The sequence below is a fragment of the Triplophysa rosa genome, linkage group LG22 (genome assembly GCF_024868665.1).
Source record: "Triplophysa rosa linkage group LG22, Trosa_1v2, whole genome shotgun sequence".
In the NCBI taxonomy this organism is placed as follows: Eukaryota; Metazoa; Chordata; class Actinopteri; order Cypriniformes; family Nemacheilidae; genus Triplophysa; species Triplophysa rosa.
In genome coordinates, this window is record NC_079911.1 from 7,847,130 (window position 1) to 7,859,862 (window position 12,733).

General features: G+C 36.8%; 1 protein-coding gene across 2 annotated transcripts in view; it reads left to right on the forward strand.

The window, feature by feature from the left end:
• The first annotated feature begins 9,834 nt into the window (after positions 1-9,834).
• phf24 (PHD finger protein 24) overlaps positions 9,835-12,733 on the forward strand; it is a 36,599-nt gene continuing 33,700 nt past the window's right edge. The window contains exon 1 of one of the 2 annotated variants that reach the window (XM_057321770.1): positions 9,835-10,283. The gene's annotated coding sequence lies outside the window, so the exon portion shown is untranslated. The remainder of the gene's footprint in view (positions 10,284-12,733) is intronic. The other variant, XM_057321771.1, reaches the window with a different exon arrangement.

Here is a 12,733-nt window from a genome sequence, read left to right on the forward strand (position 1 = left end):
TAAGTCACGGCTGAAGGGCGTTGTTAGGCATGACGCGAAGTGGAGGACTCTTAGATGCTCTTATTTTATTCTCAGCATTCTCTATAATCTATGGATCATCAAACTTTGTGTGAATGCGGTCAACGTTTTTTTTTGTTAGGCTGCAACAATTAAATTTTTTAATAAATATTGATTTAGAAAAGAATGCAAAATAGAAGCATTTTACTAGGGATATCAGTCTTTTGGACTGAAGAATTTGAATACTTTTATATAGCCCTCTATTTGTCTAGGTGGTACTACTGTAAATCCACAAACTAAAATTACAGACATCAATAATGTGGTGTTTTGCCATGTGGTCAGTTAATGAGCAGCGCTAACTGTGGTCTGTCATTTCAGTGCATGGCTTTATTCTTGTGTTTTTAAATGTATTTTAATAGACTTGAAAGAAAGCCGTGGTTATGGATGGATATGCTTTTAGCTGAACTTGGATATGAATGTGTGTTACAGTAAACTATCTCAGGTATTGACATGAACTTTTGTGTCGATCGTGTCTTCATCTATCTCGCAAATCTCCTTCCCAGACCTCACGCATTTCACTCCATTATGCACTTAGTTTTAAAATGATAACCTTCCTGAAGTGCTGTCATAATAAATTAAAGATGTGGGCAGCATAACATTTATGCGAAATACTCAAATGTACGAGGAGGGCATTTTTACTCATCTCTGTGTGATTGAAGGCTACTTTACAATTCATACCACATTTAAGGTTAAAACACAGATTAAATTTTGATTCATGTATGTGATTCAGTATTGTTCAACTACAGAGATGGTATAAGGCCGTGTTCACACTTGACTTCTTTTTTGACAAGTTGACAATGGCGCTTTTTTAGTTAAGAAAAACGCTTGCAGCGTTGAGGTTACAAATAGTAGCAGGCAATGTTCAAAGATAGCATTTGTGCACGAATGCAGCTTAGAGAGACAGGCTTCATAGGCAGCGTAACAGAAGTCTATTTGAATTATAAACGGAGAGCATCTTTGCAATAACCAGTCACATATTTAAAAACTACTATACGAATTTCTTGCTAGAAATGCAATCAGAAGTTATTGAAAGTGAAAATTAAACTTACATTTACAAAACTGTGCTCCAATGGGTGTTTCGGCCGCCATTTGCTCCGGGGGTACGTGTGTTCACTACTCTCTGGATGGGTTAAATGCAGAGGTCACATTTCGTTGCCTTGTACATGTGCAATGACAATAAATTGAATCTAAATCTAAATCTAAAAAAAATCAATTTAATTTTTTTGAGCTTGAGCCTTCTCGACCAATCACGTTCCTCGCATGTTGTTATGGAAGCGACAGGTTTCTGTCATTGGTTAGCTGTGAAAAAGGTGCTTGTTGACGTAGGGCATTTTTTTCAGAAAAGTTGAACTTTTTTCAACCTCAAAAGACGCTCTGAGCTGCAGAAAAAGACGCTGGCTTTGTATTGTATATGTATTGATACATAATTTTACTTTAATATTTTTATTGTGTGGTAAATCACAGCTGAAGGGCTTTGTAAGGCACAACGTGATTTATTCACAATAAAGTATAGCCTCTTATACCTCATTGCTCACATCTAACACCGTGTCTACACCGGATGCGGGGCGGCGCGATGCGACAATAGAACGAATTAGAACCCATTATAATTTTAAAATTTGTCCACACCGGACGTGGCGCGATGCGCTGCGACAATCCCATTAGACCAAGCCATGTGTCGCGTCGCACCGCGTCCGGTGTAGATACGGTGTAAGGAGTTCATTTGCAAAAACAGATAACCTCATTTAAATAAATATTAAATATAATAAAAATGTTAAAAAATGTTTTCTGTGCATTCCAAGTAATATAAAACGGCATTATTATTATTACTTGGGTAATAATATCTCAAAAAAATATACTAACCCAATAAACCCAATAAAAACATGATAACATAGGACTGTCAAACGATTAATCACGATTATTGGCATCCAGAAAAAAAGTTTGTGATTACATAATTTGTCTGTTTACTGTGCATATTAATTTTGTATTTATAAATACACACATACATGCATATCTTTAATAAAAAACATAAAATAAAAAAATTAATAAACATTTATAAATAATTTCAATTATTGGTAAATGAATAAATATATCTGAAAGTATATGTTGTGTGTATGTTACTGTGTTTATAAATATTTATTTTATGTAAACACAAACTTTTATTCTGGATGTGATTAATCACGATACATTTTTTGAGAGCCCTATAACCCAATTAAAAAACATTGCAAAACATTAAACATAAAAAACATGCAAATAACCTTTTAATATATCTTTCTTTAAAATATTTTGCAGTGCATTTTTGTATTTTTTATTAACTTTGAATTAATGTTTATATGAATACATGCTTTATAACTGTAATCTATAAAAAACGGTTTCACATCGTTGACATTAGTATAATTCTGTCATTGATAGTAAACAAACTGATGAATTATTTTTCAATATACAGTAGGTGCAAGTTTTGGGAAAGGGTGGATTATAAAAAAAATATGTTCCCCAGATAAAGCTATCGTAAAATATGGTTTCAGAAGACATGTAATAAAGTGCATATATTAGACCACTGTTTTGATAGTTTGGTTTTCATGTTTTGTTTTTGGAGTTTGACCACCTGTGGTGTTCATGAACCGTCACTGTATGGCTGAGCTAAATAATGAGCTTCCAAAATGTCAACTTTTCTGTTCCTCTGAAAAAATGAAAACATTAGGTTTTCATGACCCTTAGCTTGTTTACGCTTTGTGTCTCTCTCATTTAGACTAACAGCTATGTTGACCACCCGAGCTGAGGGCATCACAACTGTCAGATCCTCAACCAACCACCCGTTCTACCACCTCTAATGATCATCAATGCTCCATACTGCCTCAATGTCAGACTAGCTTACTGAAAGTGTCCTATGTTTAAACTCGGCATAGGATTCTGTCATGGTTATACATTTACAAATCCAGTTTATGTCACCGTTCCTATCAAATCCCTGCTGACGGACCCGCTGGGTTTGATCTACGGCAGATGGTTAAGGTGTGGTGGGGGCAGTTGCGTCGGAGTTTGTATACAGCTCTCTGGCACCAGAGGTGCAAATAAAACACTTTGCCAGATTGAACTAGGGAGGGAAACGAGGGTGGTCTAGCAGCTCAAGGAAATGGGCAATTGAAGATTTTCTCACCTTTTTGGGTGAATCAATACGTCCACATCTTGAAACGTTTTAAAGCGGTACTGATAAATATAACAATGCATTTCCATTTACTCGGAGGGAAATTATGCACTACGCAATGCACAAAAAGTGAACCGAATGTTCAAATAAATAAATGAATCGCTCTCTGAAATGAGTCAGCAACACACACCCACTCGCAGAACAACTTCTTAATCCCAAGTCTCTTTGAATTAACTGTTGGAAAACTTCCCTGAAATTTGGAATAACAACGTGTTACTGTGATATTATAGTTCCAAAATATATTGTGGTAAAAACGCCAAGGTTATTTTAAGGTTAAAGGAACGAACCTCTTAAACTTCAATCAGCACCACAAACAAATGTTATCATACTTTTGGCCCACGAAGCGTTGCTTGTTATATTATAAATTTTCTTTGAAATCATTATTTAAGGGTTATGGTCCTACATTTTTCTCCTCATCTGTGGTTATGAAAACAGACGGTCTCTTCTCTGTTCTCTGTGCAAACTAATAGAGACAAACACAGCAAAGTAATAACAATGGCAAAACCATCATCGAATCATCTAATAATCATCTAATTACTGTCTTAATGTTCCCTGTGTGATGTAATCCAAATACAAGTACATTGGACTATAACCTCTTAATGGAAAATGAGTTTAGCTTTGTTAATTCAATGTGGCCTTGCCAAAGCGTCTCCCTACACAGGAGATTTTAAACACAGCTCTGCTGTGGCAGAAATCCGGAGATGAAGAGGAAAAGGAGGTTATATTGCTGTTGTCTCTATCAAATTTCAGCATTGCTGCCGTAATGCAATTACGATGCCATTTGATTATGCCAGGCAGAGAAATATTTCCTGCCTCTAAGGATGCTGGGAAACGCCTCTGCCCTTTATGTACTGCAAGTACAACGTGGCTAAAGCCCATCTTTGAGGAAAATGTGTATTATACTGTATATGTAGCCTATGATATTATAAATAAATAAATAAAATTAATAATAAATATAAAAACGGAGAATTAAATATTGATATACAGCTAGACAAATTTTTACATGTGAAAAACATTTTAGTAAATTTAATCAATTTTGAAATTTCATAAGATTATGAGTATTTATATACAAATTTATTCTTTTACATCTTGTTTACTAATATTATAAACAAATATGACAAATTGAACATTTTACTTGATTTAAGGCCTATTGGTTTTTTTAAAGTGATAGTTCACCCAAAAATGAAAATTCTGTCATCATTTACTCAACCTCTTGTCATTTCAAACCTTTATGACTTTCTTTTTTCGCAGAAAACAAAAGAAGATATTTTGAATCAAGTTGGTAACTGAACAGCACTGGACCCCATTCACTTCTCTTGTATGGGCACAAAACCAGTACAAGTGAATCGGTCCAGTTAACAATATTTTTCAAAATATCTTCTTTTGTGTTTTGCGGAAGAACGAAAGTCATAATGGTTTGAAATGACAACAGGTCAGTGAATGATGACAGAATTTTCATTTTTGGGTGAACTATCCATTTAAAATAAATATTAATGGGGGCAGATGAAAAACAAATCATGGGCTATTGTAATGAGTCGAATTTTAAAGTTTCCTCGTGAATTGTGCCATTTCTGAGTAAAACGTCTTTTGGAATGAGAAAAATATAGGGTGTGGCTTGATTTTGACCTTTGGGAATTGATTGGATTTTGGATGCCTGGCCACTGGACAGTCAAAATTCTGCACCCTCAGGCCATACATACGTCATGCACAGAAGACATGACGTTTGGAGGGGAGTTAAAGGTGCTGTGTGTAATTTTTTGGAGGATCTATTGACAGAAATGCAATATAATGTCTTCAAAGGTGTATAAACACCTTGATGAAGCGTTATGTTTTATTACCTTATAATGAGCTATTTCTATCTACATACACCGCGGGTCCCCTTACATATGATTCGCGTGTTGTTTCTACAGTAGCCCTAAACGGACAAACTAATCTACAAAGCATGTTTTGTAAATACATTCTTTCCTTCGGCAGAGAAGTGAAGACGTGACAACATCTTAGTGCTGTGTCAGCCACCGTAATGCTTCGAAAGGGAGAGCAGTGGAGTGAACTGTTGGCTGCAATTCACAACCTCACCCCTAAATGGCACTAAATTTCATACACTGGTCCTTTAAAGATTACGAAAACACAACGATCTGCACAGATAAATCTTCTGTTATAAACACTTCAATATTCCATAAAAAATAAGAATTGTCCATTTTGATTTAATGGAGACTTTAATGTGATGGACAACCTTGTGGAACTTTGGCAAAAGTATGAGTAATGAGTTTTATTTAAAGGACATTACAATTATTTCTAGATTGAACTTTTTTTTTGCTGTTTATTGTCGCAAATGGGACAGAACTAAATTCAGGCAGAGAAAGAGAGAGGAGGTTGCTAGGCAACACACTTGGCATCAGAATCATAAGATTTGTGCAGCAGCACCTCACCGGGTGCCACATCAGAATCCATTCATTTCTCGTCATGGTTGTTACTCTGATTTGTTCGTGGTGCTAGACTAATACCCCTACAGCAGTCTAATACTGGAGAGAAATCAATGTAAGACAGACTTCTTGGAAGATCTGATGCCTGGAAAGAATGAGACAGGAAGGAGTTTAAAAACACAAGCAACTGACATAAAAATTCTAACCTTTTTTATTATTTACAACAACATGGACGTGACCCTTAAATTGGCTTAATGTCAAAAACACACGTCTGTTTTTTCTTGGTTGTTTCCTCATATCGCTGTCTTCATCTGTTATTTCATTTCCTCCAAACCTTTATAATAGCCACAGACAACATCAATGATGTCACTTTATGAAAATAAACAAAGCAGCAGACTGAAATAGACTTTAACCCATTCATTTACTATTAGATGATTTAGAGCTGTACTTACAGCAGGGGTTCTCAAAATTCTGACTCCAAGGCCCCCCATTGTATTCAACAATATTCAAAGGCCCCCTCCCACTCACAAAACCTCAAAATTTTAGAGCTTGATATTAACTGGAAAAACATTTATATAAAATGGCCAAATAATAAGGAAAAACTTTTATTTAAAAAAAATTTGAATGCTAATTTAGTCTAATTTAAAAATATTGGTCATCTTGCGGCCCCCTTGGAAGTCAGCTGGGCCCCCCTGTTGAGAAGCACTGACTTGCAGTATTTAGTTTACAGTATTTTCAAGTATAAATTGCATTATTTGGAAGATTACAAGCAACGTGAAGCTTGAAATGAAAAGTGGGTGAGGATGCATAAGGCCTGATACAATCTGGTAAGCTCTGACAGTCATAACAGTAGCTATTTATTGTGCACAACTATACAGTATAGAATGATGCCTGAAAATCTATGTTTTGTAGTCGTGTTTGGAGCATTGTTCCCATTTATTCTGCATGCAGCCTGTATAGTCAAACAGGATGCCAATAGTTATTGATTCTCTGGGGTGGTATTGTCTGATCTAAGATGAGATCCTAAGAGAGTTTGAAGGGATTTTTTTTAGAAATGATACTAAAGCAGAGCAATATCAGACCAAAATCATAAGGATTTGAGTTTAAATTATTTTATTATTAATTTAGCCAAGTATGCTGCCATACGACAGTTGAATAAACAGCTTAGCAGACGTTGTGCCAAAATTATTTTATTTTGTAGATTTTGTCTCAGACTTTTGTAGGTTCAACCCCAATAAAGCACAAATGAATTCTTCTAGCTCAATTGAAAGACCATTGTGTGAGCAGTGCAAATGTCATGGCTTCGATTTTCAGGAAAAACAAATACTGATTAAAAACTAAATGCACTGTTTGGATAAAAGCCAAATGGATAAAATATAAATAGACACAGCCAGGCATATCACTATACCGTATATGCTGTTCTATATGTACTGTAAGTCTATATGTGTTCTGTATACACTGGCACATACAGTCAACAACCAAAGCCAAGTCTCCATTATTAGTATCTGTCAGTGTTACATCCTCACTTGGATTGTTAGCAGAGAGCTCGATGCCCAGCGCCTCCCCAGAGTCCCGGCAAATGAGCGCTAATGGTCGAGTGATCGCGCTGTGGATGGGCTGCTAATGGTGATGGAGCTAGTGCAACTGTTGCGCTCCCTGTGTTTCATTGTGAAAGCATTGAGGCTGGCTCCACTGTGACTGTATTCCCGTCAGGAACATTTGTCTATATTAAAGAGCGCCGGAGCACCCCTTGAGAAACCAAAAGTTTGCCTGCCCTTGAACCATTTAGCATGTAGTTTTGCCCAATCCGAGCTCGACAATGATGTAGCGTTTTGTCAACAGGCGACTAAAACATAACCGGCTATTGATGGGGAAGTCTCTGGTGTGTCATGCCTTATAGTGAAGCATTTACCAAGACGAAATGTTAAAGTTTTGCCTGACCGTACAAACAAACAACAACTTACTGGAAATCTTACTGGAAATGTTTAGGCATAAGAGGCATAAGAGAACAAATAAGAGGAATAAGCCATTTCAAATATTAAGGAAGAATAGTAAAACAAGCCAATACTTTGCCTGAAAAACACATTCGTGTAAATTTACAGTATATTACTGGATACTCATGCCACATGTACGGTATTTTACATTTCTTTATTTTATTCTTTTTTCATAGTTCTACGATTAAATAACAGCTTTATTTTACTAAAAAGGTCGAGGAATAGCAGGATTGTGTTGTAGAATCACAACATATGCATTACAGTATTATTTTGTACAGCATAGTTACAGATAGTTTGATAGCCTGATGTTCACAACACTGTGCTGGCTCTTAGGTTCCCAGCATGCACTGCGGCATGAATAAATTATGTGCTTGGTGTTTTTTCCATTTATTAGTATACTTTTGCTGTCACTTAGTGTATTGAAAGAAAAAATATTTTGGAGAGAAAAGCAGGATGGGGTTTAAAGGTATCTACATACACTGCGAGTCCTCTTACATGGAATTCACCAAGTTGTTTCTACAGTAGCCCTAAATGGACAAACTGCTCTACGGAGCGCGTTTCATAAATACTTTATGTCCTTCGGCAAAGAAGCGAAAACGTGACCTCATTTTAGTTCTGTGTCAGCCGCCGTAGTGCTTCGAAAGGGAGGAGGGACGGGTGGAGTGAGCCGTTGGTTGCAATTTTCCACCTCACCACTAGACGCCGCTAAATTTTTAACACTAAACCTTTAAGTCTGTGAACCAAAAACATAAAGCTACCACATACCAACAGTGATGCTGTGAGGGAGTGACCTACATGTGACGCAGTGCAGCCGATAGCTGTTTCCATCACAATTTGAAGTATCACATCAGAAACGATTGACAGAAACTGCACATTTTGATAATGTCATTTTTCCTCTCGCTTTAGGTTGTTTTTGACTTGTATGGAAAGAGTGAATAACTGTTAGTTACTAGGTTGCCAATACCATTGTCCGCTTGAACAACTGGAAATGCACCTAATTCTTATTTTTTGCGAACTTTGAAACCCAGCTAATATTACAGCTAACAGCTTCTAATATTACTATTAGTAAAATGGTGACTGAAACAGTGTTAGTGTTTTAAATAACAAATATTTCATGTTAATAAATAATATAAATATAAAAAGTTATATCGGATTGTATTATATATTAGAATGTTAATAATGAATAAATGATTTCACTGTCAACAATATACTTTTTATAAATGTTTCAAACCAATATTGTTAAGGTTTAGTTTTCACCCTTCTTGGCTTTTTATATTAATAAATGAATACTTATAAACCAAATGATGTTTTCCTGTCATTTTCAGGATGAAAGAGCAGCAAGACGGGTAGATGGGTGAAAGTTTGACTTGGCACATTGTCTAAATTATGAGAGAAATTATACATCTTCTCTTTCATTTCCTTCGACAGTAAGGTATAGTGGTCCCTTGGGGAACCATTGTTGAATGTGCATTTACCTCACCATTAATTATGTATGCATCTCCATTTGACCCAGCATGCACAGGGACCACATACTGGGAAGTGTTGACCATAACAGTCTACAAAGGCTTCAAATGAGACGTCCATACGGTGCATAATACAACTGTATTCTAATTTAAATTTCCAGGAACCAGATCTGGCGGATTTAGGGTCTGTAGATTATTAAACGTTCAAGTCACATTTGGTAAACCGTCATGTGTCATTTTCTCATGATGATTATTGTTGACCGATAGATTTTATAATTATTTTGAGTAGTTTGGTCAAATACTGATTAAGAATTAAGTGTATTTTTAATTCTAAATAATATAAAATGATATTGTTTTGCAATAAAATCAGTGTGAATCCCCTTACTTCATTATATATATTTTAAATATTAATATAAATTATCATTTGCAATTGTTTTAAAATTATATAACACGTTTGTAAGTATTCAATAAATTGTACTGGACTAAGAAGTGTGACAACTGGTCCTCAACTAGTTTACCACCTGGCTGTCTCAATATGTGCAGCAACATCGAAACACCCAAATCAGACAACCACAAATAAACCTAAAAATCATCAAAAAATATCTTCATTATAAACAAATGTAAGAAATTAAAACTGTTCACATCCTCCTTGTATGTATTGGCTCACCGCATCTCCAGTGTGAACGTCATTTGAACAGACCAATGAAACGTCTCCTTTCGCAGGTTGAAAACAAGTTCCGCTGAAAACGCTCAAAAAAGATCGAACCCTGCAAATCTAGTAGTCAGACGATGCTGCAGACAACTTTAAACACGATTCATTTCATTTACACGAGTTTACTCCGAGCAAAGTTACACTTTTCATAGCTAGACTGAGGAATTGAGAACTGGAGCTGTCCAGGGTTCTGCGCCTTGATGCGAGACGCCCCATTGCGTTCGCGCTTCATTAAACCACATTGTTTTTCTTGGGTAGCGGAATATTTGCTTGTCGGGGTTACACATGACAGTAGGCTGTGGTGTACTGACCGCCACGATCTGAGACGCTCACCCTTCATTGACGAAAGCGAAGCCTTGAAATGACTGTTTGCAGTGCGTAAGAGCAGAAGAAAACGAGTCCCAAGTCCCGGAGCGCCGTCCGATTTCATCCCAGGTTTGTCTTAGTTTTCTTGTAACTGCAACACTTTAAGTCAAGACAGTTATGCGAAATACTGCGTTTTACCCCAGTTGTTAGAGGTGCGTAATACCGTAGAATTTTAACGCTGCGTTCGTGTTGTTTATAATGAAAGCATGCAGTGGAGCATGGACGTAAATATGACGAGCTTGATAATTCATGCATCAGTTTTGTGTGGGTGTAGAAAAATACCCCGTTGTTGTCTGTCCTACCCGTCCGATGTAGGTCAACAGAAGGGTTCGAATGAGAACCACGCATTATTACGCGTAAGAGTTTATGCATCATACTCCAAAAATGTCAGATAGCTTATGTCCTAGAGACGGCAATGGACTATTTAAATGCCTGAAATACTCATGACATTTATCCAATAACTTTTGCAATGAGACTGAATTTACATGCTACATATTTGCGGTATGAATGTGCAGGGGGATTTTGCAGTGATTATTTGCCTTTTTACACAATAACTCGGTTGCGTATTGAAGTTGTGCGTGCGCTCTTTATCCAGCACTGCGGAGGTAAGTTTGCTAGATCAGTTGCAGTGTCTCTTCGTGAGACCCTTGTGCATCACCTCTGACGTCACAGTCCAGTATGTAATGTGGTCAGTAAGATAGCTTGATGTTTTTCCACACAGACGTGATTACGTTTCAGGGAAGATATTGCAGATTACGCTTCATTTATTTTGGATATGAATATATTAACTATAATTGTAATACTTAATAAACGTGAAAGAGCATTGTTATGATAGTATTTCTTTTTGGTCCTGCTTGTATTCTTATTTTTAAGATGCTTTTCCTATTGAAATAACATATACATATACACAATAAGGATTTTTTTATTATGTTTTTCCACACATTTTTCTAATATAGGCTACAACTACCAACTGGTCTTTTGTAGCTGTCTTTAGTGCTCACTATAGGCAGGGGCAGATTTAGTGATTTGGGGGCCCTAGGCAAATCCATGTATGGGGGCCCCAACTATGCACCATTTTACTTTACTGCAACCCTTATTTTTCTTCCTCCTCAAAGCACACAACTTTTCAGCCCCAGTCAAAGTGACAGGGGAAAACTAAGCTTATTAAACTCAGATACTGACTAATTAAAAATATATATAATAATGAATTCCCAAATGAAAAACATGGGATAAGTGTCCTAACAAAGCACTTATATTAAAGTTCTAAAAAAATTTGATGGAATGAAAACTAATAAGTTATATAAAGCATTAAATTGATTCCATCAAGCAGAAAAGTTGAAAATTTTAATATAAGCCTTTTTAGCCCATAAGTAACCAGTCTAACTAAATGAGCAAAGTTCATTCACACCCTACGTTCTGTTGTAGTTCACTGATCTTTGAACGATTCACTGATCTCTTACATTCGGTGTAAACGAATTGGTTCAAAGGAGTCATTTGTTTGCGAGTCGTTCTGATCGCAATGTGCGTTCACACTGGCGAACTCGCTGTGTACAGAATAACGCTGATTCAACGAGCCAACTTCACAGCTAAAAACATCATAATGATGTACAGCAAGTTAATTTAGGAAATCTTTTCAAGAAATTCAAGAAAATGTCAATTGAACGTAAAACTCCTGAACAGCCGTGAAACAGCTAATACAGCGCCTAATATAGCTCTTTTACTGAACTCTTCAGCGCCTCCATTGTTTCGTAACTGCAGTTACAAATGACAATCTGTTTAATAATGCACGCAGTGTTTTTTGTGAAGACACTCGACATATTTTTGACGAGAGTCTAAGGCGGCACGAAATTTGATTGAGGCGGCCGCCTCCAATTTCTTTATGCAGGAAAAACCCTGTTTACAAAGTGATAATATACAAAGTGTGCCCCTCTCTCCGTGTTTTTTGTGGTTAACGACCTTTCATCCATTTAAATGTGACCAAATTTCTGTACTAGTGCATACAGTACGAATCGTTAGCACTGTACTGACGTTATTATATTATGTCTTTATGTGCCAATCGGTCTGCGCAGTGGAGTCAAACAACCTTTCTACCCTTGAACTGGCCCTCTCCTACCAATTAGCTGGTGTAGCTGCGGTCTTTGTTGTTTTATTTCCCTGCGACTTTTACTTCATTTTGCAGCTAATGTACCACACAATGACACTCTCGCTGTGGGCAGTTTTACTAATTCCGCCGCTGCGTTAACTTTCGCTTGCTGGTGTCGAACTCGTCTCGCGCATATACGGTGCTAATGGAATGGTCCACTCTAATCTATAATGGGGGAGTGCCTTCGTACAGATGTAATAACGTAAAACGTTAACAGGGATATCCCGACTATTTTGATGATTACTTGGGGCTCTACGTGGCTGCTGACATGGCTTATTGGTTAAGTCCACCCCTTCCTTTTGGGGGCCCCTGGTAGCTCGGGGCCCCAGGCGATTACCTACCTTTGCATAATGGTAAGTCCGCCCCTTACTATAGT